The following is a 25,945-nucleotide window of genomic DNA, read 5'->3' on the forward strand; positions in this document are numbered from 1 at the left end:
CTCATGGGAACCCACCCAGAATATTCACTCACCCAGGCTCATCCGGGAATTCTTTCGTAGTCACCCGCGGTGGAGAGATCAGTGCGGCTCCCAGAGGGTGCCCATAGGGGGGGGGGATTTGTCAGGGATTGCGGCGCCTCTCCCGGCGCACGCTCACTTGCGACAGCTCACGCCGGGACACAGGCACTAGGTCCCGGCGGGCCGTGGCTGACAGGACGCCGCGCATGTGCAGTAGGAGCCGCGGGCGCGCCTCGGGCGGCCAATGACAGCCCAGGGGCGCGTCCTGGCCGGCCAATGACAGTGCAGGGCGCACTATTTAAAGATGCCCTGCACTGTCACAGATTGCCGCAAGGTCTATCTGTGATCCTGAAGTTCCTGTACCTGATTAGTGACCCTGATTGCCCTGACTACGCTGCCTTCTCCTGTGATTTGACCCTGATTGCCCTGACTACGCTGCCTTCCCCTGTGATTTGACCCGGATTGCCCTGACTACGCTGCCTTCTCCTGTGCTTTGACCCGGATTGCCCTGACTACTCTGCCTTCTCCTTTCCTGACCCCTGGCTTGTTTGACCATTCTGCGGACTGACTTATCCTGCTGACCCTGCGTGTGACCTGACTACTCTTCGCCTGCCGATTCAGTACCTCGCTACCCCATGGGACCACAGCTCGTGACCATCCTGCTAGGTCCCGCCGTCCTTCTCACATCTGGCTCTCCCGGTACCTGCATACATCCCCGGAGGCTCCCTCTGCCACTCGGAGGTCGTGACCTGGCCCTGGTCTGTTACAAGTCCATCCCCACCATCAGGGGCCCTGGTGAAAGCACAGACCAGGGATTAGACTCCACGCTCTGGGTAGGTCTGTCAATTGGGCAGCCTGAGGCACCACTGGGCGAATCATAACACTGACACTGTCACTCCCCCCTTGTCGTCCAGCTGTCCTCCACACAGTGAGCTTTGGCGTCCATCTCCCATGCAACAGATCGGCTTCTCCTGCTCTCACTGCTGCCATGTGGGTGCCTCTCTCCCTCTCTGTCCCGGTCTTCGTTGCTCCACGTGGAGAGATCCTATCCTCCCTCTGCACACTGCTTACTCAGCTCCAGCTCCAGATCCAGCTCCAGCCAGTGTATCTCAGCAGACAGGAGACATCCCCCTGCTGCACGGCCGTTAGAAGCCTCCACTCCTCCAGTTAGGCAACAGCTTCCCCACACGTCGGCGTCGGGAGCTCCTCTATCTGCCTAGCTCATGGCGCCATGCTCAGGCCCCGCCTCTTCCCAAAATATTTAAAATTATGTAATCTGTTCCAAAAAATCCAATATGCAAAGTGAAACTCTAACTTACCATATTTAATACATTATTAGTATTTTATGTTAGTGGACTCTAACCATATTATATTCGCAATGAAGTAGCGCTAGAACCCTCCACTTCCCTATGAACACATATATTTGTTTGATATGGAATTGGCCCTTTCTTCCAAAACACAAGCATTACATCAACACTCCAATAAATCACCGAGTAATTACAACAAAGTTCCTTAGAATTCTGTGAGGATACAATTGAGATCAATGTCAATATTTAACCCTTGTGGTCTAAGGGTATCCAAATTATATATCCAAAAAGTTTCTTTTTTGGAAAGTTCTTTTAACATATCAATCCCTCTCCAATGTTGGTCAATTTTATCAATACCCCAAAAAGTCAGCAAATTTGGATTACAATCATGACACAGTTTGAAATGTTTAGATACACTATGTTTATCAAATCCTTTCTTAATATTATTTATATGTTCTCGAGTTCTTGTTTTTAAAGTTCTAACTGTTCTTCCAACGTACTGGAAATGACAAGGACATTACAACATATATTCTAAATGCGTGGATTCACAAGATATTAGAGGTTTAATTTTATGTTCTTGATTGGTTGAAGAAGATCTAAAGTGTTTCACTACTCTATTTCTCTTTTTAGAGGTATTTTTACAGGCTTTACATTTGTTACAATAATGAAATCCCTCTAAACCAGGAAACAGGCTCATGCATTTTGGTGGATCAATAATATTATGCATGATTCTTGTTCTCAAAGACTTATTTTTTCTATACACAAAATTTCTTTTACTTGGAATAATATTCCTCAAAATTCATCTCTCATTAGTATAGGCCAATATTTTTTTAACATTTTTTCTATATCTTTGCATTGAAATCAATATTAAACACAACTCCTTTATTGTACCTATCACCTTTTTTTCTCTCCAATAAAGAGTCTCTATTCCTGAATTGTATTACATCTCTCTCTTTATTTACAAAGGTTTCATCATATCCCTTCTCAATTAATCTTTTTATCAAAAAGTCAGTTTGTGACAAAAAATCAGTGTCTAAATTACAATTTCTTTTAATACGAGTAAATTGGCTCTTGGATGTACTATAAAGCTACCTTGGATGGTGACAACTAGATACTGGTATATAGCTATTCCTGTAAACTTCTTTAACCACTTGCCTACTGGGCACTTATACCCTTTGACGGAAGGTAGGCAGGACAGGACACACAGAGTAGATGGCAAACACACAAAGCTTTATTGAGGCAGACAGATGACAGTCACTGAATAGGGGAGTTCGCAGGGAGGGTGAATGCACCAGTAAAGGGCGGCAAGGAGGGGCCAACACACTTAAAGTCCAACACCGAGAGCCAAGGAAGAGTCTCTGTAGCAATTGTAATCCAACGGGGGGTGGTGTGAGTCTCTGTAGCAATTGTAACCCAGCGGTGGAGGGTTAGCACAGGAACAGTTCAAGTGAAGCAGGGAGAGAGCATATACTCATGGATCCGATAGGGTGCTTGGTCTCCCACTGGGGATCTCTGGGTCTCTGGCAGCTTGTAGGCAACTCAGAATCTCTCCCCTAGGCTGGGGTCTCTGGATCCCTGGTGGCTAGCAGGCAGGCTTCCCCTGCTCTGGGGGTCTCTGGATCCCTGGTGGCTAGCAGGCAGTCTTCCCCTGCTCTGGGGGTCTCTGGATCCCTGTTGGCTAGCAGGTAGTCTTCCCCTGCTCTGGGGGGTCTCTGGATCCCTGGTGGCTAGCAGGCAGTCTTCCCCTGCTCTGGGGGTCTCTGCAGAGTCTGGCCACAAAGGTCCCGCCGCAGCTGGGGCTCCTTCAGTGGCTGCACAGTGGTGAATACCCCGGGAGCGCCTGGCATCAGCTTTTTAAGCTGATGTCGGACGCCCCCTAGTCGCCTAGGCAACTGGGGCGGGCTGGAGCTGGCGTGCCTCATTGCCCGGCAACGAGGCACGCCTCCTGGGAAGGGGCCACGCCTCTGTGATCGCGACCTTTGTCCAGGGACATCTGCAAGCGCGGGAACTTCCTGTGCTCACGCTGGCGCGGCTCCAGCCTGTCGCAGGGATGCCTTTCATCTCTGCAGAAGGTGAGAGGGGCTGCACCGGGGGGCCTGAGGGGAAGGGCGAGGGATGGCAGGGACAGCAGCGACAGCTGGGGTGGCTTGAGGGGAAGGGCGAGGGACGGCAGGGACAGCAGCTGTGACACTCCCCCCCCTTCCATTTCACAAGTGCCGACAAGGGGGACCCAACCAGGTTCCCTGGAAGATACTTGTGGGCCCTGACTTAGCTACTGTGGATCTTGTTGGCGGGAAAGGCCGTCTGCATTTTGATGTTGGCTTCCCCATCTATATCGAATGGTGAAATTATAGGGCTGGAGAGTGAGTCTCCACCTAAGGAGGCGCCCTTGTCCCCGGACACCCGGTTAAGCCATGTGAGGGGGTTGTGATCGGTGACGATGGTGAACTCCCGGCCGTACAGGTAGGGCTGTAGTTTCTTTAGGGCTCAGACTATGGCCAGACATTCCTTCTCCACCGTAGCATAGGCAACTTCCCAGTCCAGTAGTTTGCGGCTGAGGAAGGCGACAGGATGTTCCTCCCCAGCCTTGTTGACTTGGCTGAGGACTGCCCCTAGGTGGAGGCATCTGTCTGCACAAGGAAGCGTCTGTTGTAGTCAGGGGCGGCCAGGACGGGGTTGCTCGCCAGGGCAGCTTTGAAGGCGGATTCACAGGTCGTCTATGCGGGGCATGGGGTAGGCGTCACTGACAGTGTAGTCATTTAACCTCCGGTAGTCCACGCAAAAGCGGGTGGTCCCATAGTTCTTTGGAACTAGCACCACCGGGGAGGCCCAAGGACTGTGGGAGGATCGGATGATACCCAGCTGGAGCATCTCAGAGAGTTCGGCCCAGATGGCCGCCTTCACGGATTCAGGGACTCGGTATGGGGCCTGCTGGATGGGTTTCTGACTGTGGGTCTCCCCGTGGTGGAGGGCTAACCTGGTGCGGCCCGGGGTGGCCAAGAAGGCGACGGCCCGATCCGCTAGCACGGGCCGCATCTGGGCCGTCTGGCGGGGGTTCAGCTGAGCCCCCGTGGGAATCTGATCTAGGGGAGTGGTGACCTTGGTGGCTTGCAGGAGATCGGGCATGGCTCCCTCATCTGCGCCGCCTGTGGAGGCGGGGCAGACGGCTAGCACGGGTAGAGTCCGGTCATGGTACTCTTTCAGCATGTTGATGTGGACCGTGCGCTGCTGGCGGTCGCTAGCGTCGAGGCTAATGACGTAACTAGTCTCGTCTAACTTGCGAAGGACCTTGTAGGGTCCTTCCCAGGTGTGCTGGAGCTTGTTCTGGGGGTTGGGGACAATCTTGAGCACCTGATGCCCTTCAGTGAACTCGCGACCGCGTGCCTTGCGGTCATACCATACCTTCTGGCGTGTCTGGGCCACCCGGTGGTAGTCGTGGGCCATGGTGGCCAGGTGGGTCAGCCTCTCCCGCAGCTCGAGAACTTAGGGAATGACGGGGGTACCTGTGTCCTCTATCTGCCCTTCCCAATGCTCCCAAAGCAGGGATAGGGGACCGCGGACCTTCCGCCCGTACAGGAGTTCAAAGGGGGAGAACCCCGTTGACTCTTGCGGTACCTCCCGATATGCAAACAGCATGTGAGGGAGGAGCTTCTCCCAGTCGGCCTCCCCGTCAACGAAGGACCTCAGCATGCTCTTCAGTGTGCCATTGAAGAGCTTGCAAAGGCCCTTGGTTTGGGGGTGATAGGGAGTGGTCCGGATCGCCCGTACCCCACACGTGCGCCAGAGGGATTTGATCACCTCAGACATAAACTGTGTACCCTGGTCGGTCAAGATCTCGCTGTGGAAACCCATCCGGGAGAAAATGGTGACTAGGGCCTCGGCCACTTTAGAGGCGAAGATGCTGGACAGGGGGACAGCCTTGGGGTAGCGGGTGGCGTAATCCCCCACCGTGAGGATGTACCGCTTTCCGGACCTATTGGGCTGGGCCAGGGGTCCCAGGATATCTACAGCTGCCCGCAGAAAGGGCTTGTCAATGATGGGTAAGGGGTGGAGCAGGGCCTTGCGGTGATCCCTTCCTCTGACAGATGTCACAGGTCTGACAGAAGTGGGCTACGTCCTGGGTGATACCTGGCCAGTAGAAGGCTTGGGTCAGCCGCAACCCTGTTCTCCTCTTACCCAGGTGGCCGGCTACTGGAATGTCATGGGCTATCTGGAGTAGCGGGAAGCTGAACCGTCTAGGCACTATCAGTTGTTTGGAGCTAGCAGAGCATTGACCCAAGGGGCTTGGGCCTGCCTCGCGGTACAACAGCCCCTGCTCCCACCAAAGCTGGTCTCCACCCCCCTCCTGCCGGACCTGCGGCGGCCTGGGTCCTAAACTTAAGCAAAGTGGGGTCTGTGGCTACCTCCCGCTTGAAGGTCTCCCGGTCCCAGGTCAGGGGAAGGTCGGGGTCAGGTGGGGGTTCACTCATCGAGTCCATGCTGGGGTAAGGTCCCGTGGTGACTTCGTCTGTAGGAGGACCTCGACCTGCTTGGCTCCGGGTCACCGCCCCGACGTACTGGCATCGTAGCTCCCCTAGGTTGTTGTCGAGCGGAACATCCGCTGGGAGTTTGCCCATGACGCCGATCTGGCACTGTTGCTCCCCGAACCCATAGTCGAGGTGTACGGATGCTCTGGGGATATGATGTCTGGCTCCCCCCACCAGCTCAATGGCGAATCCAGGGCCGGGTTGGATGGCTTCTGGCCAGATCACTCGGGGGTCAAGAAGGCCCCCGTATCCCGAAAACCGGTGGCGGGTTGCCCGTCCACCGGCACGGCCTGCAGGTGGCGCTGTTTCTGGGCGGGGTATGTAGCCCCCGGGGGGTGGACACTGTAAACCCCCAGGAGTGGTTGTCTTCTGGGGGGCTCATCCATTCGCTGGGAGGCGGGGCAATGGTTCTTCTGCGGGATGGAGTTCCAGGTAGTGGACCAGATGGGGAAGTGGTGGCTTTGGGAGGTGGGGCAGTTGGCTTGGAGGTGACCCGACTGGTTGCACCTGTGGCAGCGGCAGTCCATGGGGCACCCTGTGAACTGGGCTCTGGTTGGCGGTCCTGCAGAGTTGGCAGTGGTAGGTGGGCCCGTTTTGGCAGAGGTGGTGGGGATCGGGGCCCTTGGTGGCTCAGGGGTCCGCCATTTCCAATGTGGCTTGATGGACAAGATCTCGTCGGCCAGGGCAGCGACCTTTGGAAGGGTGGTAGGGGCTTTCTCTCTTACCCATCTGTGCACCTCCGCCGGGCATTGGTTGTAGAATTGCTCTTTCAGAAATGCTTGGATGATTTCTTCTGCGGTGCGGGCCTGTTCCCCCTCCAGCCACCTCCGACAGAACTGCGACATCTTGTGTGCATACATCCAATAGGACAGCTCCGCATGGCAGGGTAGGTCACGGAAGCACGCCCGGTGCACTTCTGGGGTCACTGCATAATACTCCAACACAGTCTGTTTGACTCGGGCGTAATCTCGGCTGTCCACATAATCCAAAGTGTGGTAGGCCACAGCCGCACCCCCTTCTAGCAGACCCACGAGGTGCCATATCCAATCCGTGCTTGGCACCTCCATGAGCTGGCACTGCTGCTCAAAGTCCTGAAAGAACCCCTCCACATCCCCGGTGGCTTCGTTGAAGGTTTTAAAGTCCTTGTGGCTGACCCGGGGAGGGGGGTAATCCGTGGCCCTGGGGCTGGAAGGGCAGCTTAGTTCACGGTGACTTCCTTGGCTCTCCTTTTCATGCGCCCTCCGGATAGCCTCTCGCTTGTCCTCTGCTGTGGCGTCTGGCCCCAGGAGGGCCATCTCTTCCTCCACCCGCTTGAGCCAGGGGCTCTTGGGCCCTTGGTCAGGACGTGCTGGGGAGGCTGGGGTTGGCCTGCTCTCCTCCCTTGCTGGGGCATCCTGGGGATCAGCTTCCTCAATGGCTGTGACCAGATCCTCTTTGACTAGGCCCCTCCAGGAATGGGCCAGCTGCTCAGCCCTCTCCTGCAGACATGACATAGTCCACTTCCTGTATTCGCTGGGCCGGACCTGTTCCCCCATACCAGGCCAATTTTCAGCTTTCAGCGCTCTCACACTTTGAATGACAATTACTCAGTCATGCAACACTGTACCCATATAAAATGTTCATCCTTTTTTCACACAGATAGAGCATTATTTTGGTGGTATTTAATCACCACTAGGTTTTTTATTTTTTGCACTATAAACGAAAAAGACCGAAAATTTTGAAAAAAAATGCGTGTTTCTTAGTTTCTGTTCTAAAATTTTGCAAATAAGTAATTTTTCTTTATATATTTTGACCAAAATTTATACTGCTACATTTCTTTGGTAAAAATAACACAAATCAGTGCATATTATTTGGTCTGTGTGAAAGCTATAAAGTCTACAAGCTACGGCACCAATCATTGAAAATTGATCACACCTGATGTACCGATGCCCTATCTAAATTCTTGAGACCCTAACAAGCCAGAACAGAACAAATACCCCCTAAATGACCCCTTTTTGGAAAGTAGACATTACAAAGTATTTAGTAAGAGGCATGGTGAGTGTTTTGAAGTTGTAATTTTTTCCAACAATTCTTTGGAAAATTAAATTTTGTTTATATATTTTGTTTCCCCTCAAAATTGTCATATTAACAAGTTATTTCTCACACACAGCACAGGCATACTTGCAACTACACCCCAAAATATTTCCTGCTGCTTCTCCTGAATATAATGATACCAAATGTGTTAGACTTTTGAACAGCCTGACCAACTTGCAAGGAGCCACCATCAGGTGTTCTAGGGACATAAATTGCACATCTAACATCTTGACTACCTATTACACTTTTGAAGGCCTTGAAGCACCAGGACAATAGAATTACCCACAAAATAACCACATTTTGAGAAGCAAACACCCCAACCTATATTCCATGAGGCATACTGAGTCTTTAGAACATGTTTATTTTCAAAGGTTTTCGGAATATGCGGGAAGAAAATGAAAACTTATTTTTTTTTTACACAAAGGTGTCTATTTATAAGATATTTCTAACACATAGCATATAAATACCACAAAATTTACCCCAAAATACATTCTACTACTCCTCCTGAATATAACGATACCAAATGTGTGAGACTTTTCCTCAGCTTGACCTCACAGAGAGTCCCAACATGCAAGGAGCACCATCAGGTGTTCTAGGGACATAATTTACACATCTAATATCTTGACTACCTATTACACTTTTGAAGGCCTTGAAGCACTAGGATAATTGAATTATCCACAAAATGACAAATTTTGAGAAGCAAACACCCCAACGTATATTCCGTGAGGCATAATGAGTCTTTTGAACATGTCGATTATTTCCCAATGTTTTCGGAATATGCGGGAAGAAAATGAAAACGTATTTTTTTTTTACACAAAGTTGTCCATTTACAACACGTAGATACCAAACCCCCCCAAAATACATTCTGCTACCTCTCCTGAGTATGGCAAATGTGTGAGACTTTTCCACAGCCTGGCCATATACACAGGCCCAACATCCAAGTAGCACCTTTAGGCGTTCTAAGGGCAAAAATTACACATCTAATTTCTTGACAAGTTATCACACTTTTGGTGGCTCTGGAGGACCAGGACAAAGGAAGCACCCACAAAATGACCCAGTTTTGGAAAGCAAACACTCCAACGTATTTTTTAGGAGGCATAATGAGTCTTTTGAACATGTCGTTTTTTTCCACAAGTTTTCAGAAAATGTGGAAAAAAAATAAAACGTAATTTGTCGGTTTATAAGATATTTCTAACACATAACATGTAAATACCACAAAATACACCCCAAAATACATGCTGCTATTCCTCCTGAGTATGGTGATGCCACATGTATGAGACTTTTCCACAGCCTGACCACATAGAGAGGCCCAGCATGCAAGGAGCACCATCAGGTTTTCTAGGGACATAAATTACACATATAATATCTTGACTACCTATTACAATTTTGAAGGCCCTGAAGCACCAGGACAATGGAATTACCCACAAAATGACCCCATTTTGAGAAGCAAACACCCCAACATATTTTCTATGAGGCATAAGGAGTCTTTTGAACATGTCTTTTTTTCCCACAACTTTTCGGAATATGTGAAAAGAAAATGAAAACCTATTTTTTTTTACACAAAGTTGTTCATTTATAAGATATTTATAACACATAGCATGTAAATACCACAAAATACACCCCAAAATACATTCTGCTACTCCTTCTGAGTATGGCAATACCACATGTGTGAGATTTTATAAAAGCCTGGCCACATACAGAGGCCAGACATCCAGGTAGCATTGTCAGACAACCTATCATTTTTGAAGCCCTTCGTATTTCTAACACATAGCATGTACATACCAAGAATTACACCCCAAAATACATTTGAGAAAATGGTAAGCAAAAGATTACCTGTGGTTTTAGTAGTGCAGTTGTCCACAGAGGAGAGCATTAATCCAGGCAGCAGGCAGGGACGTGGTCAGCGACATCAAAAGCACTTGTCCAGGCAGCAGACAGGATAATTGTCCATAGTCAGTACAGGAAGCAGGCAGATATATCATCAGCACAGCCAAACCATTGGTCCAGGCAGCAGGCAGAGATGTGGTCAGCAGCAGCCAAAGGAATTGTGAAGGCAGAGACACAGCCAAAATATCAGTCCTGGTAGTAGGCAGGAACATGGTCCATGGTACAGGTAGCAGGCAGAGGTGTGGTCAGTTCATGAGGCAGGCAGAGGCATGTTGGCAATAAGTTGGCAGCAGGCAGAAATATCAGGCTATGATGATAATTTAGAGGGAGATTGTCAGGGCTCCGGGTATGACCAGAGTTGTGTGGACTGACACAGGGAAACGCAGACTTCAGGTATAGTGTAAATAAGACAATTTATTGAAGACTAAACAACACAAACACAGTGCAAGGTAAACATAACACCGTGCAAACAACCCACACCCAACAGATAACCATATATACAATCAAACGTAGTCGGGCAGGCCGGGTCGGTAGCAAACGGGCAAAGGGTACCAGGAGCGAGCAGAAGAGTGATCAGGAATAGCCGAGGTCAGGACAGGCGGAGTTCGTTCAGAGTCAGGATCAAAGCAGAGTCAGGATCAGGTAGGAAGCAGACAGGATGCAGGTACAGGGGCTCATGGGAAACATACACCAAGGCACTGACTGCAGGTCTGGCCATTCCTTAAATACACCTCCTGCAATCAGCCTCAGGTGATGGCTGACTGCAGGAGTGAGCTTCTGGTTGCTGAGAGCACCCGCTGGCCAGCCCTAGTACTGCAGCCTACACAGCAGGTGAGTCCCACCACCAGTGTTGAATCCATTCCTGACGGGTGTGGTTTTATGCTGGAGAGTTCAGCTGAGCTCCAGAAAGGCCTGAAAAGCCAGGGGCTTGAATGTCCCAGCCAGCCCAGGAAGGATGGCAGATCCTGGGCCTGGCCCTGCAGGAGGAAGGTCCCCTGAGGGGCTTAGTACCGGTCCCAGCTTTCCACCAGTGGAGGACCTGGGAGCAGCCACTAGGAAGGGTGAGAACTACTCACAGTATCAGGTCCGTGTGGCTGCCCGAGCCAAGGCGGTGGAGAAGGAAGAGGCCAAGCTCGGTAAGCTCAGTTTGGAGCTGAAGAAGCTCCGGTCACAGTATGACCGTGTATGGAGCTCCAAACGCGAGGCAATGAAGCCAGACCTGGCAGCATTGAAACAGCGTGTTTCCCTGCAGGAAAAATATGTGGCGGCGCTGAAGCGCAAGAGTGGAATTCTCTGGGAAAAGTACAAGAATGATGCCAGATTCAAGGCACCAAGAAGCCGCAGTGTTGAAGCTGTGAGGGGCCCGGTGGAGGAGGCCTCCTCCTCCGAGGAATTGTCAGAGGAGCTCATGGTGGAAGGTGGGCAGGTGCAGGGGCCAGCTGAGCCCGCTGCATCTTCCCAGCATGGCACTGATCCCAGTAAGGAAGACGCAGTGGACGCGGCGAGTGCGGGAGAGTCTGGTTCCCTCCCCCTTGGGCAGCAGCAGTTGGCTGATTGGGGGACACGGATGGAGGAAGCAGAGGCAGCGGGAGAGCTTTGCTTCAAGGCGGAAGTGGGGCAGGTACTACAGGTGGATGCCTTCCGCTTTGCTTTGGAGGAGTCTGATGGCGAAGTGGAGGAAGTGGCGTCACGGAAGTCACGGAAGCCGCCAAAGCCGGTTCTAACAGAGCGGGCGGTGTATGTGAAGCTCGAGCGTATGCCTAACGCTCTGGAGAGTGGCCTGCTGGCAAGAGCTGGAGAACCGGCGGTTAAGGACGTGGTGCAGGACTCTGACGCATTGGGTGGTAATGTGCCTGGTAATGCAGCGGTGGCTGGGGATGCATGTGCTGGAGGGTCTGTGGTGGGGGTTCCCTCTGTAAGTTGTTGGTGTTACTGCCCCTGTCAATGCTCCGGTCCAGGTCCCACCTAGTCCCAGTCCCTTGGGGGTGGTGGTTGCTCCTGGTGCAGTGCCTAGTTCCCCTGGTCCCCTTGCTATTGCTCAGGTCTCCCCAGGGTCTGTGGTGCGGAGTCTCACCTCTGCTGGTCCAATCCCTCAGCCTTTGGCCTCTGCTGAGCCCGTTTTGTCTGGGGCTGGCTCTACAGTCTCAGCTGCTCCGGCTGTGGTCCCTCTTGTTTCAGGTCCCTCTGCAGTGGGTACCTCTATGACCGGGCCCGCTTTGAGTTATTCGGCGGTATTAAGAGGGGGTCAGGAGTCAGCTAAGCCACTCCAAACAAGGGCAGGGAACCTGCCAACATCTGCGGTTCGCAGGAATGTAGTACAATTAAAATAGACCGGGGAGGGTCCCCCCCTCTGAGCCGCAAAGAGGTTATAGACCGGGTCCTAGAAATGGGATTCCGGGCGGTCGACATTTTTGCCTTCATTGCCCCAGTGGGCACGGGCGAGTATGACCTGTCCTTTATGAGGGCAGATCAGCTCGACCTTTTCTGGCAAAAATTCGAGGCCACCTACGTCAAAAGCCCCAGGTGGGCGGGTCTCACCCCAAAACATATTTCACGTCAGAACGTGATTAAAAAGGTGACAATTCTCGTCCGGAACGAGTCTGTTCCGGCCTCGGATATAGTTGTCTGGCTGGGGAGATATGGAGATGTGTTGGGACCCCTTCAGAAAATTTTGGATGATAGGAAAATCTGGACGGGAGGATGGATGGCACATGTCCGTTTGAGGGTCGTTGGTCACGTCCTGCAACACATCCCCTCCTCGGCCTTCTTGGGGAAAGACCGGCTGATCTTTTTTTATCCGGGTCAGCCTCGGGTGTGCCACAGATGTGGTGGCAAGGGGCATTTTGCCGCCACCTGTCCTGTTATTAGGTGTTCCCTATGCCAGGAAATCGGTCACTTGGCGAGGGACTGCAACCAGATTCGTTGCAATCTCTGCGGTGTTTTAGGACACTCCTATAGTCAATGTCCTGAGGCTCTACGCAACTTGCCTGTAGATGAGTTGGCAGCAGAGCTGGACCGGATGGATGCTGAGGACGCCGAGTTGGGGGTGGAGAGGGCTGGTGTGACTTCTGCAGTGTCTTCCGGGTTAGGAGGGGAGGCGTCTGAGGCCCAGCCCGTTTCAGTTACCCCTGCTGAGCCTGAGTCAGTAGAGTCCCCTGCAGTCCCTTCTGTAGCACCTGTCCCCCTTCCCAGGAGAGGGAGGAAATTGGTTGAGGCCGCCAAAGGGGCGGGGGTGGTTGAGTTAGGATGTAGGTCTGTTGTGCCTGTTCCCTCGGTCCTTCTCCCTCGCAGGCGGAGTGGGGGGGTCTCTCGGAAGGCTCATGGTCCTGTTCGGGAGGAGCGGGATGGGGTTCAGGTGGAGGAGGGTTGGTCCATTGTGGGGAAGCGGAATCAGCCTGTCCTTTCTGAGGCGGGGTCAGTCTCCTCCTTGGAGGTGGAAGACTTGGCCCAGGATAATCGGTTTGGGGCTCTGTCGGGGGAGGAAGGGGGGGCTTCTAGTGACCCCACGTCCCCAATGGAGGATGAGGAGGGAGGTGGGTCCCTGAAGAGGGTGAGGGATCCTGCTCGAAAGTCCAGAAGGAAGGTCAAGAAACGTCTTTCTCAATCTCCTTAATGGCAGTTCCCGCTCCGTTGAAGGTGGCAACCATGAATGTTGCCAGCCTGAAATCTGTAAGTGCACGAGAAACAGCCTTATTTTTGATCAGTGGTATGGATGCTGATATTTTCTTTTTGCAGGAGACCAGGTTGCCCAGCTTGGCGGATATACACCTGGCCAAACGGGAGTGGAGGCGTGGGCCCTCTTACTGGTCTCTTGCGGCTGAGCCTTACAGCGGGGTTGCAGTTCTTTTTACCGGCATGGTAACGTGCCGGCGGGTTATTGAGGTGGAGATTGGAAGATGTCTGATCCTGGATGTCCTTGTGGGGGGGCAGGAACTGCGTCTGATTAATGTTTATGGGCCGCAGTCCAAGTGGGACAGGAAATGCCTCTTCACAAGGATTAAACCTTTCCTTTTTACGTCCCGGTTGGTAGTCTTTGGAGGTGATTTTAACACCGTAACTAGGCCCAAGGACAGGAGAGGTTCGAATGACAGGCTGGGATATGACAGCGTTTTTCTGAATGCTATAGTCAGGGAAGCAGGTCTGGTGGATGCCTTGGTTAAGAGCAGCCCAGACAGCACTGGTTACACATTTAGGAGAGGTAATAGTCAGAGTAGGATAGATAGGTTTTTTTGAAGGAGGACTCTGCCTTTTCGGTACCTGAGTGTCGGGTGGTGGAGTTTTCCGATCACTTTATGCTTACTGTGACTTTAAATATTTCAGACACGCCACTGAGAGGGAAAGGCATCTGGAGGCTGAATTCGGCCCTGCTGGAAGACGAGGAGGTGCGACAATCCTTCGAGGAGTTCTTTCAGGCCTAGGTGACCGTGCTGGATTTCTGCAACAGTAAGTCGGAGTGGTGAGAGCTTACTAAAGTGCGGATCGGCAGGTTTTTCAAGGCCATAGGTAAGAGAAAGCAGTTTAACAAACATAACGCCTACCAACGGTTGTGGAGGAAGCTCGACCGCCTTGTTTCCAGCGGTGGAGATTCTGGGGCAATCTCGGAGGTTAAGCTTCTCCTCAGAGAGTACCAGTATGACCGGCGGACCTCTTTGGTTCTGGAGAGGGATTATGGGAAGTACCACTCGCCCGACCCTTTCCAGAACTGCAAACAGGGTGCAGCGGTTAAGACGGTCTCTGCCCTGAGGGATGGTACGGGGTCCCTGACGAGATCCAGGTCAGGGATTCTGGAAGTCTCTAGGTCCTTTTATGTGGACTTGCTGAGTGAGAAGCGCCTCGACCGGACAAGGATGTTGAGCTTTTTGGAGTCTACACCGGGTCTGGAGGGTAGCGTCTCGTCTGCAAGTTTGACTGGGGAAATTACTGCAGAAGAGGTGGCCAAAGCTATTGACAGTCTGGCCATTAAGAGGACTCCTGGGCCAGACGGTTTAACAGCTGAATTTTTTAAGACCTTTAAGTCCAGCTTGGCGCCTTGCCTTGCGGAGGTTTACAATTGCTGTTTGGATGAGGGATCCCTCCCTCCCTCCATGAGGCAGTCTGCAGTTATCCTTCTGTCAAAGGGTAAGGATCCTTCGGCTATTGAGAACTGGCGCTCCATTAGCCTGCTCAATGTCGATAGAAAGATTCTGGCCAAGATCTTGTTCTGGCGCTTGTCGTCAGTGGCAGGCGTTTTGCTTTCTCGTCAGCAGCATTGCTCGGTGCAGGGCAGGAGCACCTTCAGCTGTCCGGGAGGCTCTGGAATGGTGTAAGGCTGAAGGATGGGGAAAGTTTTTGCTGGCAGTGGACCAGGCAAAAGCCTTTGATCGGGTCAATCATGAATACCTCTGGCGTCTCCTGGACCGGTACGGTTTGGAGGGGAGGTTCATTGGCTGGTTGAAGACGTTATACAGGGAGGCTGAGATCTTCATGTTGGTGAATGGTTGGGTTGGGCGGCCCTTTGGGGTTGGATCGGGGATGTGCCAGGGGTGCCCACTGAGTCCACTGCTCTACGCCTTCGCTATCGACCCCTTCGTCAGGAGGCTAGATGGTGAAGCGTTGGGTGGGGTGCCGGTGGGTGCTGCTGGTGATCCACCCCTGAGGGTCGTTGCCTACGCTGACGACATTTCTGTCTTCATCTCCGGGACTGAGGAGGCGCAGGAGGTGGTCTCAGTGATGGATCAGTATGCTGAGGCATCTGGCTCCAAGGTCAATCGAGACAAATGTGAAGTTCTTTGGATGAGTAGGGAGGGTGAGAGCTTCTCACTTCTGGACACCTTCCCAGTGCCTCAACAGAGTGTGAAAATCTTAGGCATCAATTTTGGCCCTGCTGATTATGGCAAGTTAGATTGGGAAGCCAAATTGTCTGATGCTGAGGTCAAGGTGAGATGCTGGAAGGGGTGGCGGCTCTCCTTGAGGCAAAGGGTTGGCCTGATCAAGACTTTCCTGCTTCCTGTATTTTTGTATGTCAGCTTCATCTGCCTCTTGCCAGAGTCGCTCTATACGAGGGTCTACAGCTGCTTCTTCCAGATGTTATGGGGGAACAGGCTGAACCTTGTTAGGAGGGACGTAACTTACTCATCTAGGCGGGATGGTGGCCTAGGTATGGTCAACCCGATAGTATTCTTCTCTCTGATGTTCCTGAAACATAATCTTGGTAGTATGTTAGCAGAGAGACTGCCTGCATGGGTAGGACTGTTCCAGATCTGGTTTAGGCCCTTTCTGAGCAGTTGGGAGAGTGGCGGGCCAGTGAGAAGCCTGCAGGTCAAGCACGGTAAGCTCCCGGCTTATGTGGCCTCGTGCCTGAAGTTACTCCGGCGGTGGCATGTGACGGCGGAGGAGGTCAGATCCCTCCCTAGGAGACTCCTAGGTGAGAGGATTGTGGCGACCGCTTTCCATGCGCCGTTGTCCTTGAAGGATTGCCCAGGCTATATCATGAGGGAGGGTTTACGTTTGTTAAATTTGGAACAGATTCCCTTGAAGTTTAGGGACCTGGCCTGGCTCGCCTTTCATGGCAGACTTTACGTGAGGGGCAACTTGAAGTGCCGTCCTCTGGATGACCGTGGTTGTCCGAGGTCGGAGTGTCAGGGTGAAGTGGAAACTATGAACCACTTCCTGCTTCAGTGCCCCTTTAACGTAGAAGTGTACAGAGAGGTGAGTGGGGCTCTGGGTGTCTCTTTCCTCCATTGCATGTCTTATGCAGAGTGGGTGTATGGAGCATTTGAAAGCCTCTGGGATTTTGATTTGGACACCCTGTGCTTAGTTAGTGTAGTGGTCCGGTATTTACACATGGAATGCACGGTGTCAGGTCTCTATTCGGAAAAAAGTCCTCCCCGTTCAGGTGGTGGTGCGACATCCTTGGTGAGGTTGGGAAAGTTCGGGGCCTTGAGAAAGGTAGGTGGTGGCGGAAGGCCTGGATGGAAGCGTGGAGGAACATCAGGCTTGTAGCTGCTGTCTGCTGATCTCGGGTGGTGGCATCTGTCCCTATTTTCCTCCTTTTTCACCCCCCTAGATTTTGTCAAGAAATATTCCATTTTATGAAAGGTCGCGACGCTGAAGGTCTATGTTTCTTGGCCTTCCTTCTGGTAAGTTTGTAATGTTAAGTTCTCTTTATATGGTGAGTTTAGGCCATAAAGGCCGAGTATTGCGGGAGATTGGAAATTGCATGTGTCCTTTCTTTGGCCAAATAGGCCTACTGCATGGGAATATCCTGTGCTATATATGTTCTTGGATGTGGGCATGTTTTTGGCCACAAAGGCCTATGTATATATGGATTATTTTCTCCTTTTAGGGATGAACTTTCTCTGGTCATTAAGGCTTTTTGGACTTAAGTAATAGGCCAATACAGGCCTGGGACTACTATATAGTGAGCCTGAAGGGCGGTTTTTGTTAAAGTTTTTGCTTTTCAGGAGTTTCTGGACTTTTGTTTGTGCATGAGTTTCATGTTTGTATTTATTTATGTTTTTTACTTTTATAAGAAAAGTATGATGGATATGTATGACTCAAATACATAATAAAATATCTCCATTCCTGAGCTTGTCGTGGAAGGTGGTGTGCAAGCTGTGCTCTGAGCTTCCGGAGGCCTTTGTTGGAACCAGGGACTGGATTCCTCTCCCTGCCCAGGAAGAATGAGTGTTCCTGGGCAGGATCCTGGTGGCGGGGGCCCCCCCAAGGGCCCTAGTACCGGCCCCACAAAAACACCAGTGGAGGACCTGGGAATGGGCCCTAGGCCAGGGGAGAAATACAGTGCATACAGAGAGCGCACTGTGGCCCATATCAACCGCTTGAACAAGGAGGAGGAAAAGCTAAGTGGGCTGAGACTGGAGTTGAAGAAATTCAGGGCTACGTATGACCGGGTCTGGTCCTCCAAGCACCAAACCATGAAGCCTCAGTTAGAGATCTTGGAACAGCGTGTCAGCGAGCAGGTCAAGATGGTTGCTGCACTAAAAGCGGCCAGTGGAATCTTGCGGGAAAGATATACTAATGAAGACAGGTTTAGATCTGCAAGGAGCAAGCTTGTGGCAGAGGCCCGTGGTCATGCTGAGGAGTCATCTCTGGAGGAGTTTTCTGATGCAGGTGAGGGAGCCTGCCGGGTGGAGGCTGATCCGGCCAGCCCCCCATGCATGCTGAGGAAGTATCACCTGCAGTAAAGGTTGTGGGGTCCGGCTCCATCCCCCCCCCAGCAGCAGCCCCTGGACTGGGGGTTTCAAGTGGAGGCGGCTGAGAGAGCTGGAACTATGCAATTTATTAAAGAAATGGAGTCCCCTTTACATGTAAAGCAGTTTGCTTTTACATCCGATGAATTGGAGGATGAGGATGACAGGTGTAAGAAGCCAGCTAAGCCCAAAGAGAAAGAAAGAGCGGTGTTTGTCAGCTTGGAAAGGATTCCCAGCAAATTGGTGAAGTCTGCAGCAGCAGGAGTGAGAGTGTCAGAGGTGTTGGGAGTGAAGTGGTGGCTGAATCCAGTGGTCTAAGTGTTGGAGGTGCTAAGGAGAGCTGTGTGTCCTGGCCCAGGGATGTCAGTATGCAGTCTGGAGGTGTGAAGGAGAGCTGGGTGTCCCAGCCCAGCAGCGGGGGTGTGCCTGCAAGTCAGTGTCCTCATGGCATGGAGGAAGACCAGGTGTTTCCGCCCAGAGGCGCGGGTGTGTCCGCAGCTCAGATTCCCTGTGGCTTAGAAGATCGTGGAGTGTCCCCGACCACTGGCAGTACAATGCTGGCTCTGGGTCTCCGTGATGCGGCAGGGGGAGGACTGTCCCTGCCCAGTGGTGAGTCATGTCCTGGTCTTTGTGATGGGATAAGGAGTGGAGTGGCCCCGCCCAGAGGTGGAACTGAATCTGTGCACAGAGACCAGCGTGTCTGTGACGCTGGAGGACTAGCTACAGCCATGAGTCTGCAGGAGGATAAGAGTTTGGTGGGGGGGAAGGAGGAGGAGATGATATGTGATGCACCAGGTGGGGAGAGTGTAAAGTCTGTGATCTCTAGTTCTGCTCTTACAGTTCCTGGGTCTGTACTTGTTCCCTGTGCTCCTCCCATCCCTGCTGCCTGTAAGGCAGTCCCTGCTCCTGTCATCCATGCTGGCTCTGGGCCAGTCCCTGCTCCCTCTGCTCATCCCATCCCTGCTGTCCAGGGGTCCATCCCCGCTTCCTCTGCTCATCCCATCCCTGCTGTCCAGGGGTCCATCCCTGCTCACTCTGCTCATCCCATCCCTGCTGTTCAAGGGTCCATCCGTGCTCCCTCTGCTCCCCCTGGGTCCATCCCAGCTGCAGGCTCTATCAGTTATTCTGCAGCGGTCAGGGGAGGCCAGGGGGTGAGGGGGGTGTTAGGGTCCCGGGGGACGGGGGTTCCCCTTCTTCGGTGGCACGGCGTAACGTGGTCCAGTTACGGTGGACGGGTGAGGGCGCCCCCCCAAATAGGAGGGAGGTGATAGACAGAATTATAGAAATGGGCTTCAGGGCTAGTGAGATTTTTGCCTTTATTGCTCCTGTGGGTGCAGGTGAATACAATGTATCTTTTGTGAGGGCTGATGGTCTGGATTTATTCTGGCAAAGGTATGATGATAGGTGGAAGGGGTCTCCCAGGTGGGCGGGTTTAACCCCGAGGGTCATCTCTCGTCAGCCTTTGGTAAAAAATGTGACCATTCTGGTGAGGAATGAGCCCATCCCAGCAGCGGACATTATGGTTTGGCTAGGCTGCTATGGGGATGTGTTGGGCCCATTAAGGAAGATACTAGATGACGGGAATTTGGACGGGCGTCTGGACGGCTACGATGAGGTTGCAGGTCACTGATAACGTGATCAACCACCTCCCCTCCTTTGCTTTCCTTGGGAAAGACAGACTTATCATTTTTTTATGCAGGCCAACCGAAGTTATGTCATCGGTGTGGGAGCAAGCAGCATTTTGCGTCAGGATGTGCAGTCCTGAAGTGCTCATTGTGCCAGGGGATTGGGCATCTGGCTAAGGACTGCAACGAAATCAGGTGCAACCTGTGCCTTAGGCTAGGCCACTCATATAGTTGTTGCCCTGAGGCACGCCATAACCAGCCGGAGGTAATAGACGAACTGTTGAGGTTGGAAGCGGAAGAGCTTATGGAGGCCTCCAAGGCTCGGGACGATGCGGTGGCTGTAGCCGCTGCATCGGCGGAGGGATCATCTGTTGTTCCTGATGTTGCTTCCCCTGTGTCTGCTCTTCCCCCAAGGTTGGGTCTGTTTCTGTGAGTGTGTCTCCCTCTGTGCCTGTCCCTCCGGTTAGGAGGAAGAAAATTGGTGAGGCGGTTAAAGGTGCTGGGCTTGTTGGGCAGGGTGTGCCCTCTCCTCTGGTTCTTCTTCCGCGGCGTCGCCGCAATGTCCCGGGGGTGGCGGTGGAGGAGTCAGGAGGTGGGAGGGAGGCCTCAAACCCAGAGGGGGGAACCCCGGTGGAGAAAGGGGGTGGTGAAGAGTGGTCTGTAGTGGGAAAGGGTGGGAGAAATAGGACAGTAATTTCCCTGACCACATCCCTTTCATCTCTGGAGGTGGATGATCTACCTTTGGAAAATAGGTTTGGGACTCTGTCTGGGGATGGGGAGGAGTCAGTGGACTCCCCTGCCCCGATGGAGGAGGAGGCCTCTGGTGTGTCCCTGAAAAGGACCAGGCCCTCAGCTAAGAAGGGGAAGAAGAAGGCCAAGAAATGCCTCTCTCAATTACCTTAATGGCAGTTCCTGCTCCGATAAATGTGGCAACCATTAATGTTGCCAGCATAAAGTGCTAGATGTATGGCCTTATTTTTTCTCAGTGGTGTTTGTGCTGACATTTTGTTTTTGCAGGAGACCCGGCTTGAGTGCCTTGCCGATATCCACCTGGCAAAGAGGGAGTGGAGGTCTGGTCCCTCCTTCTGGTCTCTTGCGGCCGAGCCTTACAGCGGAGTTGCGGTGCTTTTTACCGGCATGGTAACGTGTCGGCGGGTCATTGAAGTGGAGGTTGGAAGATGCATGGTTTTGGACGTCCTTGTGAAGGGGCAGGAGCTGAGGCTCATTAATGTTTATGGCCCGCAGTCAAAGTGGGACAGGAAATGCCTCTTTACAAGGATTAAGCCTTACCTTTTTACATCCCGGCAGGTTGTCTTTGGAGGTGATTTCAACACCGTTACTAGACCCAAAGACAGGAAAGGCTCCAATGACAGGCTGGGATATGACAGCGTTTTTCTAAATGCGAGTCAGGGAAGCAGGTCTGGAGGATGCCTTAATTAAGTGCAGCCCGGACAGCACGGGGTTCACATTTAGGCGAGGTAGAAGTGAGAGTAGAATAGACAGGTTTTTTTTTAAAGGGGGACTCCGCTTTCTCGGCATCTTTGTGTCAGGCGGTGGAATTCTCTGACCACCTTTTGCTAACTGTGTCTTTGAATGTTGCAGATACTCCACTGAAGGGGAGGGGTGTCTGGAGAATGAATTTGTCTCTGCTTCGAGGACTTTTTCCAGGCTCAGGAGACCATCCTGGATTTCTGCGACAATAAGTCAGAATGGTGGGAGCTTACCAAGGTGCGGATTGGCAGGTTTTTCAAGGCCCTAGGTAAGAGGAAACAATTTGATAAATATGTTGCCTACCAACGGTTGAGGAGGAAGCTCGATCGCCTTGTCTCTGAGGGTGGAGATTCTGGGGCAATCTCAGAGGTTAAACTTCTCCTCAGAAAATATCAATATGACCGGCATGCCTCCTTGGTTCTGGAGAGGGACTATGGGAAATACCATTCACCCGACCCTTACCAGAATTGCAAGCAAGGTATAGTGGTTAAGATGATCACTGGTCTGAGAGACAGTACGGGTTCCCTGACAAAATTCAGGGCAGGAATCCTGGAGGTCTCGAGGGCTTTTTTAAAGATCTTTTGGAGGAGAAGCACCTCGACCAGGCAAGGATGTCGAGTTTCTTGGAGTCTACGCCAGGTCTAGAAAATAATGTTCTGCCCACGAATTTGACAGGTGAGATTACAGCTGACGAGGTTGCCAAAGTCATAGATAGTCTGGCCATCAAGAAGACGCCTGGGCCGGATGGTTTGACAGCTGAATTTTTTAAGATCTTAAAGTCCAGCTTGGCACCCCATCTCACGGAGGTCTTTAATAGCTGTCTTGATGAGGGCTTGCTCCCTCCCTCCATGAGAGTTTCAGCTGTAATCTTGCTGTCAAAGGGTAAGGACCCTTCGGCGATTGAGAATTGGCGCCCCATCAGCCTTCTTAACGTCGATAGAAAGATTTTGGCCAAGATTCTTTTCTGGCGCTTGTCGTCAGTGGCAGACGAGTTGCTTTCACAACATCAGCGCTGTTCGGTCCAGGGCAGAAGTACGTTCTCAGTGGTGTTAGCTGTCCGGGAGGTTCTGGAGTGTTGCAGGGCTGATGGCAGTAGGAAGTATTTGCTGGCACTGGATCAGGCTAATGCCTTTGATCGGGTGGACCACGAGTACCTCTGGTGTCTCCTTGACCGGTATGGCCTGGAAGGGAGGTTCATTGGATGGCTAAAGACATTGTACAAAGGGGCAGAGAGCTTCATGCTGGTTAACGGTTGGGTTGGGCAGCCTTTCAGGGTAGGCTCGGGGGTGCGTTAGGGGTGTCCGCTGAGCCCCTTGCTTTATGCTTTTGCCATCGACCCCTTCGTCAGGAGGCTAGATGGCGGGGTTTTGGCTGGGGTGGCGGTGGGCACAACTGGTGAGCCGCCTTTGAAGGTTGTGGCCTATGCTGATGATGTGTCTGTATTTATCTCTGGGGCTGAGGAGGCGCAGGTGGTGGTTTCAGAGATGGAGCAGTATGCGGAGGCATCGGGCTCCAAGATTAATCGTGACAAATGTGAAGTTTTCTGGATGGGTAGGGATGGTGAGAACTTCTCACTTTCGGAAGCCTTCCCGGTGCCCCAGTCGAAGATCAAAGTGTTAGGCATCACTTTTGGCCCTGATGATTATGGTAAAGCAAACTGGGAATCCAGGTTGTCTGATGCCGAGGTCACGGTGAGATGCTGGAAGGGGTGGCGGCTCTCCTTAAGGGAAAGGGTCGACCTGATTAAGACTTACTTGATTCCGGTCTTTTTGTACGTCAGTTATGTCTGTCTCTTGTCAGAGTCTCTCTACACAAGGGTCTACAGCTGTTTTTTCCAGCTATTATGGGGAAACAGGCTGAACCTCGTGAAGTGGAATGTGACCTACCGACCCAGGCGGGAGGGTGGCTTAGGAATGGTCAACCCGATCGTTTTCTTCTCTGTAATGTTTATTAAACATAATTTTGGTAAGATGCTAAAAGAGAGGCTGCCTGCTTGGGTATTTTTATTTCTGATCTGGTTTAGACCTTTTCTGAACTGTTGGGAGAGTGGGGGGCCAGTGAGAAGCCTGAGAGTCAAGCACGGTAAGCTCCCGGCTTAAGTTGCCCCAAGCTTGAAAATTCTTAGGCGGTGGTGTGTGACGGCGGAGGAGGTCAGATCGCTTCCTGGGAGATCTCTCAGGAAAAGGGTTGTGACCGCCGCTTTTCATGCACCTCTGGCCTTGAAGGATTGCTCAGGCCATAATTTGCAGGAGGGTCTAAGATTGATAAACATGGAAAGGATTCCCTTGAAATTTAGGGACCAGGCTTGGCTCGCGTTCCATGGCAGGCTATATGTGAGGGGGAACTTGAAGTACCGTTCTCCGGATGACCGTGGTTGTCCGAGGACGGAGTGTGGGGGTGAAGTGGAATCTATGGAACACTTCTTGCTTCAGTGCCCCTTCAATATAGAGGTGTACAAAGAGGTGGGGAGGGCTCTAGACATCCCTTTCCTGCACCGCATGTCTTATGCGGAGTGGGTATATGGGGCTTTTGAAAGACGTGTGGGGTTTGATTTTGACACTCTTTTTTTAGTTTGTCCAGTAGTCCGATATTTCACCTGGTATGCACGCTGTCAGGTCTCCCTTCGGCAGAAAGTCCTTCCTGTTCTGGTGGTGGTGAATGACATTCTTGGTGAGGTTGGGAAAATTCGGGGTCTTGAGAAAGACAGGCTGCGGCGAAGGGCCTGGATAGAGGCGTGGAGGAATATGAGGTCTGTAGTCGCAGTCTGTTGATCTCTGGGTGCGGATTCTGTTCTTTCTTTCTTCCTGTGTGTTTTACTCCCCTAGATTTGTGAAGGAGAATTTTGAAGAGAGGCTTTGTGCATCCAAAGATCTATGTTTCTTAGCCTTGGATTTATGTATTGTTACTGTTATAGTGTTATAGGTAGCGCCTGAAAGGCACCAATATAGCTATTTAGTTTAAATCCAGAAAGGCCTTTTATTTTTATTATTTTCTGTTGTTTAGGCCCGTAGAGTCATGTTGCATTTTCCTTTACCTGTTATTTAGCCATAAAGGCTTGAAATTTGTGTTTGCATTTCCTTTTATGATATGTTTTCTTTCATGGTGAAGTAACCTTGTGTAATTGTATTTAAGGCCGGATGTGTGGTCATGTATTTATTTATTTATTTATTTTTTTTGTACTTTTATAAGAAAATGTATGCTGGTTGCAAGATATTTTTTCAATAAAAAAATCTCCATTCCTGACAGAGATCTTCTTGCTGCAGTCCTGTTCCTGTTCCCTTCTCATGTGTTTGTCTGTGCTCATCTAAGATGATCGAATGAATCAAGAGGAAATTTTGGATCGGGGTTAAACTTTGCACGCCACCAACGAAAACTTCACAAAGTTTTTCCCAACATCCTCCCAAGGCAATGCCACTATCTGTCTTATACATATGGCATCTCTTACCATTGATGCTTTGTCTGTCCTGGTAAGGTAACTGATCGCTGCTTTCTGCAGTGGAATAAATGCTTGCCCACATGAGCCTCTGAAGAACCGTGTTTACCTCAATGTGCTTCTTTTTTTTTTTTTGGAAAAAATTGCAAAACAAAATGAGTGGGAGAGCTGAATAAAAGGTGGGATCCTGTTAGTGCACGTTTATGGTCCCTATATACTTGGATTGGAGCACATCCTGGAGCTTTGGAGAGTGGTAGTCAGATGATCAACTGAGGTGCGGAGGTATACCAGAGGATCTCCGAGTTTACCCCCAGGATGATGATGACCAGGAGTGGTCTATGTACTCAAATGCGCTTCTAACTGCGCTATCTGCTTAGTTCAATATTTGCTCAAATTTCACATTCACTGGAAGCACGGAAGTTCACTTTTATTATTTATTGGACTATTATTATGATGTCACTATCGCACTTTATGCGTCATTTTTAGACGCTACTGACACTGCTATCCTAGTGCTCCAGAGCACATTGTCTACATTCTTATTTATACACGTTCTACGTTGATACTAATCTGATTGTATTCTGCTTTTGAGATATTCAACATGTGTTATATCACACTTGCTTGATACCCTGTGTATATATATATATATATATCATTATTGGCTGCTTTGGTTGCACCTTATGTGTCACATTCAGACTCAAATTTCTTCTCAACACTTTATTGAGCTGTTTCAACATTATTAGTATTTTTATATATATTGATTATTTATTGAATGTCCTACTGATCATGTTCATTTTGACCGCTTCTAGCACTGCATTTCTCTGCTTATATAAATGTTTATAAGGGTTGGAGGTTACCTTTAATGCCAGCTGCTTTGGTCCATCTTACCCAGTGCTCATATATATATACGTACATTTCTTATGCAGAGGCCTGGTTGGGAAGGACACTGAGGACAATAAAAGCTGGTGTCTTATCTAACTCCTCTTCTGGAGCACACCCCGACATTTTTTTTGACGTCTTTGACCTCTTTCTCTGCGAGGGACTTTTTCAGGAAAATGCTGTTCGTGGAGTCTACTCACTGCATCTGAGCGAGCACTTTCTGGTGGGCCTCCAGGGTACAAAAGGGCAGTTACAATTTCCTCCTGATAGCAAAGAAAGGACATGGGTGTCTCGGTGGATTTCCGGTAGATTATATACTGTATGTGTTATAAATGGCCAAATTAAAAAAATAAATGGATACTTTTTTATACCAATGGTGGGTTCTTCTTACAGCAAGGTAGGGCTGGATCATCTCATCATTGAAGTCAACTCTCCCCATGAACAAATTATAATCATGAACACATTCTGGTTTTTGGAATATGCCATTTCTTCTGGTAATTTGCACGTGGGTGTCATTATG

The sequence above is a fragment of the Staurois parvus genome, unplaced genomic scaffold (assembly GCF_062004578.1).
Source record: "Staurois parvus isolate SC_StPar_1 unplaced genomic scaffold, SC_StPar_1.0 ptg000977l, whole genome shotgun sequence".
Classification (NCBI taxonomy): domain Eukaryota; kingdom Metazoa; phylum Chordata; class Amphibia; order Anura; family Ranidae; genus Staurois; species Staurois parvus.